Here is a 12,644-nt window from a genome sequence, read left to right on the forward strand (position 1 = left end):
ATGAAGCACTCAAAATGTTATCTGCATTCACTCCTGCCTGCCTCCTTCCATTTTTTTTTTTTTTTCTGTAAAGGAATTAAGCAATTATTTTACAGTGGGTGCCTCCAAATGTTACCACTAATGCTTCCAGATGTAAATCAGCAGGGTGCATAAGTATAAAAGACAGCAATAAGAAAGGAAAGGGAGACAGTATTCTTCCAACAGAGGCCATGTTTCAAAGTGGTATAAGTATGTGGAAATATACCCTATCCACAAATCTAACATGCTTCAGAGCAGAAGATTGAGGATTGTGCTATTGCTGGAAGTGACATTAATGTCAGGGGTGCTGGGATATCCTCTGTACTATCTTGATGTAATGTCTTATCCATGGTCATTTCAGTTTTGTCCCATGCAGACCCTGGAACTGTGCAGGCTGTACTTCGGAAGCCTCCTTGTAGTATCTGTTTCTCTAACAGAGATCTTTAACCCTTATTTGCTCAACAGCCTCTGAACTAAGGGAAGATAGTATCCAAAATGCATCCAACTCTGTCACTAGTAGAAATAGCCACCCATGGACCACAGGCTGAAATCAACAGAATACAGCAATAAACTGCCATGGTTTCTGGTCCTTCCTGTACCCTATCTGCAATGTCCTGGGGATGCCAAATGGTGGTATCTAGTGCTCCTCACTGTAGAAGACAACTCCTAGCACTAATTCTTGTTTTGACTCTCAATGCTCCTGAAGGCCCCTGAGACTTGACCTCCACAAATGCAGCAAGATGGCTGGAATCAGCTTCTTGCTTTCATATTATCCTGGAGCAGCTCTTGGTGAATGGACAAAGGCAGCAGGAGGTTTCACCTCACACTCCCTCTACTTGCAAATCTCACACAATTTCCCCTCTTTCTTGAGAAGAGTGGCAGAATTGAATTCACTGACAATGTTTCCACCTTAAGGCTCTTTTTGCACATTTCTTCATCCTTTTCTCTTTCCCCTTCTGCCATCTTCATGTTTGGGAAGCATGTACAGATTTCAATGGTGGATTTTTTCATCATTAATGTAATAATTTCCTACACAGCTAACTATACCAAAAGCAATATTATGGAGGTCATTTATTAATTTTTTATGCATGTTAACTGTATAAATAATGATTTGCAAAATTAGGCAGAAGTTGTATTAAATTGAGCAGTGGTTAATCTTGACACTGTTTATATATATCTTCTAAAATAATTAGACTTCCCTTTCATTTAGAAGACCCTGTCCAGACAGTTGTAATATGTTTAATAATTTTTACTGGAAGTAATTTAACTTGGAGTTTAAACTTTATTTAAGATTCTCCAAGTGAACATACAGTTATGTTAGTAAAGAATTAATACTGTATGTCTTTGAAAGGGCATTTCCTTGAAATTGTCAGCCAATTTCTCATAGTATTCAATGGTGAACCATTATTTAAATGTTAGGTCATCCTCCAACACACTTGTCCACATGCCAGGAGCTGAGACAGACTGTAAATTGCTTTCATGTCAAATAGCCTGTGATGGATTAGTGTCTTTGGCTTCCAGAGCCAGCAGAGCTTGGGGATGAGGATGAAAGGGACAAAAGGAGGAGGAAAGGCATGGAACTGAGTACTAGAAAGAAAGATTTTCAGACTCATGTAGTGCTGGCCATGAAATCCATCCTGAAGCAGGACTTAAGATTAAACAAAAAGTTGATGTGTTTCTAGTGAAACACTGAAGACACGATTATCTGAGAAGCCAAGGGAGCTGGAGGGAGATTCAAAACCACGGGTGGAGTTTGGCTTCCTCATTTTGGAAAACTGTCATCTCTCTATGTTCAGATGATACAGATGTGAGACCCAGGCAGAGCCCATTCTGGGTAGCTGCACCAATCCTTTATCTCAACCCTTGCAATGTGGCTTCTGGAACATGAATAACGTAACCTCAGGTTTCCTGAAATTACCTTTGAGTTTTTGAGACTGATGGGGAGATAAGTAACACAACTAGTATCCAGAATTCATACGTGTTCGCTGTTAGACCTCCCAGGCAGTGCTTGCAGAAATATGGCTGGGCAACATTACATGCTTTGCATAGCAGTACTCTAACAAGTGAAACAGCTTTTTTTTTTCCTGGTAACCTGAGCCCTCAGATCAGCTGTTCTTGGTTTTTTTAGATGCCAGATCAAATACCTGTGTTCAGAAGAATACAACACAACCTAAACTCTGATAATAACTCCAGCTCATATTCTGTCTTAAAATGACTCAAACAGAGAATCCTTCTTGAGTTTCCCTTTCATTCTGTCATAGTGCTATTCAACTGTGACAAATGTGAGAACTCTTTTTTGTCCCAGACGTGGATGAAGCAGACAGTGGCTTGAAATTCTTTTTGCTTATGAGTTTCATCACCTCAAGGAAGTGCTCTCTGAAAGCAGATGTTTTTCGGTAGGAGACCTTTGTGCCTGTGGAGTTTACTTTTCATCCTTTCCTCAGCCCCTTATGTACAGATAAGAGCCTCTGCTGCTTTTCCATGGAAATCTGGACATGATAAAACAGGAGAGGGCTTTTCTGCTTGCATGTCTTTAAAGGTAAAAAAAACAATTAAAATGTCAAGTTATTGAATACGTAAGTCCATTTATCAATGTATTACCTGCAACAAAGGAATGGGTATTGTGAATGACTTGGGGTAGAGGCATAAGAACTCAATGGATCAGAGTGAATACACTGATAACAGATCCATAATTAAAATTTAATAAGAACACACACACATACTTTGAAGACCAATAATGCTTGTGATCTCATTTAAAATTTAAGCCAACTTCAAACATTTTTAAATTCAATAGAAAAACCAGGCATTATTTAAAAGGCAAAGGACTACTTAGTGTCCTCCTTTTTTTGGTGAAGAAATATAAATTGAGCTGTAAAATCATTTGATCACACTTGGATTTTTAAAATTATTATTATTATTCACCTTAAATTCAGTGATAAAATGCCTGTAGCTGTTGAATAAAATACTCAATAGAAAAAAATGTACTGAAATTCCTTCTTCCCAATTGCTGCTTCTTCCCAGTTGCTGCAATTGGTTGATGACAAACTGCAAATGGGGAGCAAACATCTCCTTCCCCTTGTTCTGGCATTGCACACAACAATGGAAACTTTCCTTCTCTTCCCTGTGGTTAGCATGGAGGGAACAACATCACAATTCAAAACAGGTGCAAAGAGTGGCTTAGCAAATTCCTTCCATTTTCAACTCTCAACAATTGGCCCAGTTTAATATGTGCATAAACTCTCAAATTGTAGGCTTATCAGATACTGACGTCGATTATATTTATGTACCTGAATACTCAAGAACATCTGCTGTATTGAAATTCATCATTCAAAAGACTTAATTAAAATAACATTGAATTGGAGACTCAGCATGCATTACCAAAGTGCGTATTTGTTTTGCTACAATCAATTAAAGCTGTATACATGAAAACAACTCCTGGAACAAAATCTGTATGTTTAGTCCTTATGTTAATCTCCTCAGAATTTGTTTTACTGTTTCAGAAGAAGTCAATTGAAGACTTTATTTTCTTTAATAAAACTGCAGAAGATGTTTTCATTAACTCAACAAGAGGTAAATCAGGATTGATGTCTGGTATAAACAGTAAGAGAGAAAACTAGATTGAGGCATCTTAGTAAAAAAAATAGTAACCTATACTTCAAGTTGGCTGAGTGTCTTTCCAGTTAAGATATTACTGAGCATTAAAAAATGCTCATTGCAAGCTAAGCATCAAAAGATGCTTTATCCTCTAAGCACACACTCTCTCCATTATCTACTCCTCTTTCATTGATTTAAGAGATTAAGAAATCTAAATACAATCAATAGCCTACCCACACATAATCTGATTTGTCTTCATCACCAATGGGGTGTCATTTATAATGTTATAGCCTACCACAGCTGCTTGTATTACATGCTGTTCTTGAATTAGAATAGCAACTGTGTGCTGCATCTGGGAGTTATTATTATCTTTTTCTTTCTTTGATGAGAAAAGCTATATACACATGCACTTTCTTGAAGCCACAGAACTTCAGGGTTTGGAAGGAAGCTCAAAAGAACATCAAGACTAACCCCCCTGATAAAGCAGGTTCCTATAATAGGCTGTCCACATGGGTCTCAAATATCTCCATAGAGGGAAGCTCCACAACCCCTCTGGGCAACCTGCTCCAGTGCTCTATCACCCTTACTGTCCACGTTTCATATGTTCAACTTTTAGGCCACTGCTCTTCATCCTCTCACTACACACCACTGAGAAGAGCCTGACCTCATCCCTTCACCTCCCACCTCCCTTTAGATATTTACAAACATTAGCCAGACCCCCCCTCAATCTTCCCCAGGTTGAACAGACCCAGGCTACTCAGTCTTTCCTCATAAAAGACACTCCACTCCCTTTATCATCTTTGTGACCCTCACACGGACTTCTTCTAGATCTCCATCTTTTTTGAACTGTGGAGTACCCTAAATGTGGCCACACCAGGACAGTGTAGAGGGGGAGGATCACTTCCCTCAATCTGCTGGCTATACTGTTTTTAATGCACCTAGATGAATAATCAAACATTTGGAAACCAACATTCATATCTTCCATTTAGCAGTTGAAATGTTCTTCTTTCTTGCAAAAGAAATGCTGAGAGATAGGCTGTGAAGTTTAGTGAAGGGTGAGAATGATAAACGGAGTTGATGGATACAGCAACTAGAAAGCAGTGGGATTTCATAGGATAATTAAGACTGGACCCAAAAAACACTGTAGGGAAACTGTTAGGTCACTTGAACTTGATTGAGCACCTGGTGAACTGTGGTGGATGGCCTAGGGAGCACAGGCAAATTGCTTGCACCTGAGATCCCAACGTGACCAAAAGGGGTGGACCCAGGATATAGCTACCTTGGGCTCATATAAGGGCCAGCCACTGAGGGTAGAGTGTCTCTTGGACCTTGGTTGCTTCTTGAGAAGGAGTGCTGTGTAACCAGAGAGCCTCTTCACTAGCTGGGTAAGTTCTATTCTTCTTTTTGTATATGATTATTTATTTACCTATGATGATGATGCCTGGTGTTATCAAAGACCTGTCAGAAGCAATTTCACTTCTTCATAAGCAGAATAACTCTAAGATCAACCACTATTGTCCTATTAGTTTGTTATAAGGATGATAAGAGTTAGGTAAGTGAAGGTGGCTGATCCTCTCAGCTGTTCCCTGGACATATACAGTCTTGAATGTGTCTTACCCCAAATATATTATCACTTTTGTTCTTTTTTTTCTAAAGTGCTGATGAAAATAACTGCTGAAATGCATACTTGCAGTCATTCCTCTAGGAATGGCTCTCATAACTAAAAATGTCTGTAGTGAGTAAGCTTGCTTGTTTTGGTTAGCTTGGATGATTTATTTATCTTGCAATCTGTGATATAGACCCTGAGTACAAGTACCTTGGTATGAAGATAAGGAGGGAGAGGTGAGAAAGCCTTAACTGAACCAAGATCTCAGGAAGGAAGTGTAGCAAGGAGAGGTGTAGCACCTCTCATTTTAATGATGTTTGGTTTTGTTTGTTTGTTGCCAAAATCTACTTGTATGCAGGTCATGGTTGAGGTTTATAGTCAGAGCAGTGGAGATCTGCTTCGTTACCTGCAAGGAAGTATTGCTCTCAGTAGGAAGTGGCAGAGAAGAACTGGGAAGATGGGAATAGGAATGATAAAATTTAATTGCTGGTGTGGTAGGGAGAGAAGTAATGGCTGTCTCTCAGCAGTGGAAATGAATGTAATGAGCAACTCATAAAAGGCTATACTTGCTAACAGTTGTCCAGGGAGCTATTGGCCACACAGTTTCCATGGGATGCTTATTTCTGTCAGTGAAGTCTTCATATTAAGAACTAAGCAGAGGGCTATTTACTGGCCTTCACCTTTGAGACCCCAGGGGCTAACAGAATTTGGTTCCAGGACTGTATTGCTTCCTGCTTGTCATCCATAAATCATCAGTTCAGCACCAGTGACTTGCAGGAAAAAAAACTGCCCTTTAGTAACTAAAGCTGGATTTATTTTCATCCTTTTCCACAGTTTTGCACCCAAACTTTTTTGCCTGCTGTGACTATTAAAAGCACAGGTATATTGTAGTTGGCTTTGTAAGGATTTACTGTGTGTATGAATGTGTGTCTTGCATACCCTGTGAGTAGATGTGGTGTCCTGGGAAGGAGGAAAGAGTCTGAGTGGGTAGACTAACGAAGATACATAGTCAGTGCTTTAAGTCTCTGGGTGCTGTGTGCATTTTGGAGAATGTCAGGAGACTAAGCAGCAATCACAAAAATATTTCCTTTTAAATGATGGGTTCTAATAACTAAGAACATTCGTAGTTGGTTTGAATAGTTCTGACTTTTAACAAACTCATCTCTGGTGGCTCATGGGATGCTTTTGTTTGGACCTCAGCTTCTTATGGTCTGAGAGCATAGGAATATCAGGCTACATCAGAACCTGACTCCACCTTAATATGAGAAACTAGTATGTAGAGGGAATGACAAGAGTGCTAAGATTTTTTTGCACCTTTGACTGGTATTAAACTTCCATAATGACAAAAGCTTATTTATAACTCCTCAGTAGTTAGGGATACCAGTTTTATTCTGAAGGTATGTGTTCACTTATAGGTATTATCATGGCAACTAGTAGTTATTACATTCTAGTTATTCAATGCTTCACTCAAACCTCAATCAGCAATTAATTCCATAGGCAAAGCTGTTCAGATGAAATAATATTTTTTTTATTACAGATTTATGTACTTCTCATTTCCTTGCTCTTATAGTAACCAGAAAGTGCAAAGACTAAGGAAAAAAAAAATAATGCAGGGAATAAGATTAATGGAAGCCAATGTCATTTCAAACTGGCCATTTTATAATTGTTGTGGCAAGAAAATGGCTGGATAAATGAGACTGTGTTGCAGGCCACTAAAGTGACAAGACGTATTATTCCCAGGGACAAGTGTTTACTCTGACAGATCTGTTACTTGCAACTTCAGTGCTTGATTGGAGTCCCTGATAATTCGTGTTCTGTTAAAATAAGTAGCCTGAAGTTAATAATTTTTCTTTCTTCTAATCTTTTTACTTGAATACCAGACACCTGGCACTTCCCATCACAACTTGCAATATCAGATTGAGAAAGGATTATGTCTGCATGGTGATACTATGAAAACACAGTGAAGACAACCTTGAACAGAAATGAAATAAAAATGTCTTGGAAAATATAAAAATAGGTTTCAGCAAGATAAACAATAACAGTATTTTAGAGGATGAGTGGTTTCCTGAGTATAACATTAACCTTTCACCTTCAGAATATCAATATACAGTGGGATCCTATGACAAAGATTGATTTAAACAACTTTGCTCCCTTTTCTTCCAGTCCAAATGGTTCTTACACTGCTGATCCCTGAAATGGAAGAGGTCCTCAGATGTAGTGCCCTGGAGATGCAACATCTCCTTCTGGCAAAATAAATACCGAGTACTTCAGAGCAGGGTTGAAGGTGACTCATGTTATTATTGGCTTTAATTAGCACTTCCACAAGCTGCAGAGTTCTTTACCTGCAGCTGAATTGCATTTGGAAAGGTGTGAAAAACCTATTGCCTTTGTAAACATCAAAGACATTCATTTCTAATCTGTTCTTTTTAACCAAGCCCTCCTGTTGATCAGAAGAAGTGAGGGCAAACACCTTGGGGGGAGGGGGAAATGAGGCAACTTTGGAGTATGAGATTTATAATTTATTATTCTAGAATGATATGCATTTATTATTTAGTTTGTTAGTTCTGTGGGACTTATGCCTATCCTCTTGCACCTAGCTAGCAGTCAGTGCTCTATAAATAAATCATCACTGTTAATATTTGATAAGGGTAGTAGTAAGATCACTGAGCTATGATCAATGAGACTTTTTGATTCCTGATTTATTTTTTTTTGCTTTGGCTTCCCCCATTTTTTACGCCACTGGAATCCCATGTGATTTTTGGGGTCACTCCTCCCTCAAACACAGAAAGCAAGGTGAAGATCAGGATATTTCTATCTTAATGGTCTGGAGTATAAATGTGGATTTTGTAAATTCATGCACATGTGCTTTGATGGGAAAATATCACTCATTCAGTCTTTTGGTTCCACTACACATGAAAATGGAACTTGTTATTTTGATGTCATAATGGGAAATACTGCTTACACAGCTTAAGATATTTCTAAAGATTATTGGTGGATTCAGCTCTATAAGAACTACCTTTGGGGACCATCCTTTCCACCCTCAGGTCCCTTTCCTCTTCACAGTCATCCAGCCACTCAGCCTCAAGCTTATAGTGCTGCATGGGGCTATTGAGGTCAAAGTGTAGAACCTGCACTTGGCCTTGTTGAACCTCATCCTGTTCACCTTAGCCCAGCAATTCAGTTTCTCTAGGACCCTCTGAAGTGCCTCCATACCCTCAGGCCAATGGACACTACATCCCAGTTTGGTGTCATCTGCAAACTTACTGAGGGTACGCTCAATCCCCTCATCTAGGTCATCAAAAAAGATATTAAACAAGATGGACTCCAGTACTGACCCCTGGGGGATGCCACTTGTAATGGGTCACCAGCTGGGCTTAACTTCATTAACCACTACCTGTTGGGTATGGCCCTCCAGCCAGTTCCTTACACAAAGAAAGGTATACCTGTCCATGCCATGGGCAACCAGCTTCCCCAGGAGTAAACTGTAAGAGACTGTGTTAAAGGCTTTGCTGAAGTCTAGATAGACTACATCAACAGCCTTTCCCTCCTCTATCTGTCTGGTCACCCAGTTGTAGAAGAGATGAGGTTGATCAAGCATGACCTGCCTTTCATGAAGCCATACTTGCTGGGCCTGATCCCCTGGTGCTGTGTGATCTCACTTGAGATGATATGCTCCTCAATTTTCCCTGGTACTGAGGTCTGGCTGACAGGTCTGTAGTTCCCTGTATCTTCCTTATGGTACTTCTTGTAGATGGGAGTGACATCATTAACCTTCCAGTCTCCTGGGACCTCTCCAGATAACCAGAAATGCTGATAGATGATGGAGAGTGGCTTGGCAGTCGCCCCCACCAGCTTCCCTCAACACCCTAGGGTGGAGCCTGTCCAGTCCCATGGACTTGTGACAGTCCATCTTGTTCAAAGGGATGCATTTTCTGGGATAAGAAGTCATTTGTCTCCATACATGCCTCTCTGTCTCCTACTTTTGTGTATGAATTGGAGGGACGCTCTAGAATTACCCCTTAATTAAGGAGTAGGAGGTATCTAAGGGTTTGCTCAGATCAAAGCTTAGGAGACTGTGACAATGAGAGACTGTGCTGTGTCCTAATCCTTCTCTGTGTTAGTGCTTTGAGCCTCATCTGCTTTCTATTCTGAACAAAGCCCATATTTTTCTTTTTTTTCCCCTCTATTTCAGTAGACAAGCTCAAGGCCTTTCCAGTTTATAGCATATCCAGAGAGACTGGAGAGTCCCTAGAGAAGTACCTCTGCGTTCTTATACTGCCCTCAGTATGGCTTGTATTTAATTAGAGTTGAGGAAATTGTAAAAGTATCTAACAAACATGGGCAAAGACCAAAATCACGGCTTTTCTGACAAGTTCCTTTCAAAATGTATTCTGAAAAGCAACTATACCTGACCTTTGAGATTTATCAGGACCCTTCCTGGGCATTTTCTGGAGGCCTTTTTACAAGATTATTTTGAACAATGAGTGTGAGGTGCATAACAAAGCAGAAGCAAACAGAAGGAAAGAAGCTCTGTTTCCTACCATGTCTGTTCAATCTGACTGTTTTATGGCTGATGACATTTTGATCAGGCTTTCATTCACTTCTGTTGCTAAGCTTAGGAAGTTGTCCATCCAACACCAGCCCTTATTTACTTACATTAACTGTTGTGAGCACCAGACAGGTAAGGGGAGACCAGAGTCATTCGTGGGTCCTTTGTATTTAGAAGGAAAAAAGATGCTCTGGGGAACTTAATTCTCTGAGCTGTTCACCTGGTTTGCCTGAAGCAATTCCCCAGAACTAGCAAAAAGATATGATTTTTTTTTTTTTTTTTCTCCCCCTTTCCTCCCTCACCTCCCCCCCTTTTGTACACTGAGCTTTGGGAATACTCTGGGGACATATGCAGACATAAAAAAGCATCAGTAATGAAATATGGCTCTCTACTACCTTAATGATGATTTAAAATGAGAAGTGTCTTTGTGACTGTAGAAAATATTATTCCTTCTTCTTCTATTCTTTCCTTTTGCTTTTTCCTTTATTTTTTTTTTTTCCTCTTTTCTTTCTCCTTTTCTTTTAATGCTTCCTATTATTTTTCTTCTATAGTTTTGAATTCGTTTTGCATTTGATTGAATTCCCAGGACAGAAACCCTGACCTTGCGGAATTTGCTAGGAGAAATTTTCACCTTCGTCTGTGACATCAAAGACTTCATAGATACCTCTAATTACTCAAAGAAAGAATACTACATATATGTTTTAGTGCCTAGCTCTGCTCAGGAAAGACCCTATCATCATTTCATTGAATGTAATTTCAGGGAAGGCAATAGGAGTTTGGCACAGACGCATGTCCATGTTGAATGGATAAATACCAGCTATTTGTTCATAAGCTGTTGAATGGAAGAGAGGAAAAGCTCGTTTTAGGAGGAAACAATGACATGACACATCCTGCTTTTACTAACTAGGGCATTGTATGTGTTTTACACGATAAGGAGAGACCCTGTAAACCAGCAGGTCAAGGAAAGATGCCCTCTGTATAATAACACCATTCAAAGTGAAAGATCAGTGATGGGTGCTTTTGCATTTAAAACTCACTTTAAGAGAGATCCATTATGCTGTGTATGAACTGTGCTATGTTAAACAGCACATGTAAGTGTAAAGCAGGGATTAGTAGAATGCCCTAGCAAGAAATGTATATGCTGAGCCCTTGCTTTCTTTGTCATGGCTGGCAGCTGTGGCTCAAGGAATGGTGCCCAGAGCTGTACACCTGCAAGTGACAGAACCAGACAGCACTAGGATGTGAACTCAAGTTGCGGAAGCAGTAGGATGTGGTGACTGATAACTCCAAAGAGGGCCCATATGGCAGCATGGCTGTACTTATAAATATTTCAAATGTCAATTCACAAGGCTGCAATCATCCCAAGCTGTTTGCGTTACTCTGAATAATTGCTAGCAAACTATAACAAAATATTTGTCATACTAGAAAAACACATAAATTTAACTGCTGTATATCCTGAGCTTTTCTCTAGGTAATATATTTTATTAGGTTAATAAAATAAAATAAAAAAAACAAACTAGAGGCAGCATGGTTGCAGGGAATTTGTTAGTAATTACCTATGAATAAACCCTTTGTGTATCTTTGCTGCTCAAGAGATTGTAGAACTTGGTGTCTTTTCCCTAGTGAGGACAGGCTGATGTGACAGTAAAACAACATCAAAGCAGTTAAGGCCTGCTAAAACATTTAGTTTTATTTTCATCCGTTACCATTTGTATGTGTGCTTATTTGATTTTTTTATTGGTTGTCATGAGTAATTAATAATGCACAGCCATGTTGACGCAGTTGACAGAGTGGGGGGGAATATAGTACTGCATCAGTGTCCTTATGAAACACCCAATGTGCTTCACAGCTGTAAACCTTGGGATGAAATTAACTGCAGTAAGAGAAGAGTTTGCAAACAGAAATTTTCACTGTGCTAGTAGAGGGGGTAAGCTGGATCAATTAGAACTTCCCAGATGGGTTTGCTGTACCATTGCTGATAATGGGCTTATTTCATCCTTCCAGTTATGGTGGACTCAGGGAAAGGTTAAGCAACTTGTGGCTGGCACACGTAATCTAATTTCTTCCCCCCCAGTTTGGAAATTAAAATAGAAGAGGATTTTTGGGGTCATATGAGATCCATGGCATTTTGAAATAGGCTGTAATCAATTCTTTACCTCTCTATTGCTTATTATAATGTAGGTCTTATAGGTCCTTTCCAACCTTGTGATTCTATGATTCTATAACCTCTAAACTGCTGATGCTTGTATTTAAAAATAAAAAAAAATCACTTATTCAAGGATCAGAAATGACAGAACTGCACATACAGTGAGCAAAATTAAGACCCATTCATGCAATAATCCTTCTGTACAAACCTGCCTGTAATCCTGGTAATTGTGAGCAAAAAGGAATATGTTACTAGCTTGTCAAATTTCCAAGGCTATTTCCCTGTTGTCTGACAACAGAAGGGTCAAACAGTCATTGTCTCACAAATGCAGAACATCTTATATCAAGAAGAACTGGTGCCTCACTGTGCCTCATGGGAGAGTACAGAGGAATCTGCTATGGGTTGCTTAGTAAAGGGTAGTGTGGGAGTAATTGCAGTTTGCTAGGCTTTTAGTTGCTCAGGGCTTGTTTATACAATGCTTGGTGTAGTCTGGAGTCTCTGCTGATAGTCCTCTGTTGCTCTTCCTGTGATGCATGCTGGAGCTCACAGATTCAACAGTACATGTTCTGCTTCACTGAGGTGCAGTGGAATGTCACTTAGAGCACCCAGAATATTAGGGAATTAACTTTTCAGCATGAATCTTTCAACCTCAGCCCACATCCTACACTAAAGTTTAAGACTGGAAGAAACCATCCCCTGTGAAATGCCTGGCAGGTATCATGCTTTCAGTG

The sequence above is a fragment of the Coturnix japonica genome, chromosome 5 (assembly GCF_054131305.1).
Source record: "Coturnix japonica strain WE chromosome 5, WE-NBRP24, whole genome shotgun sequence".
In the NCBI taxonomy this organism is placed as follows: Eukaryota; Metazoa; Chordata; class Aves; order Galliformes; family Phasianidae; genus Coturnix; species Coturnix japonica.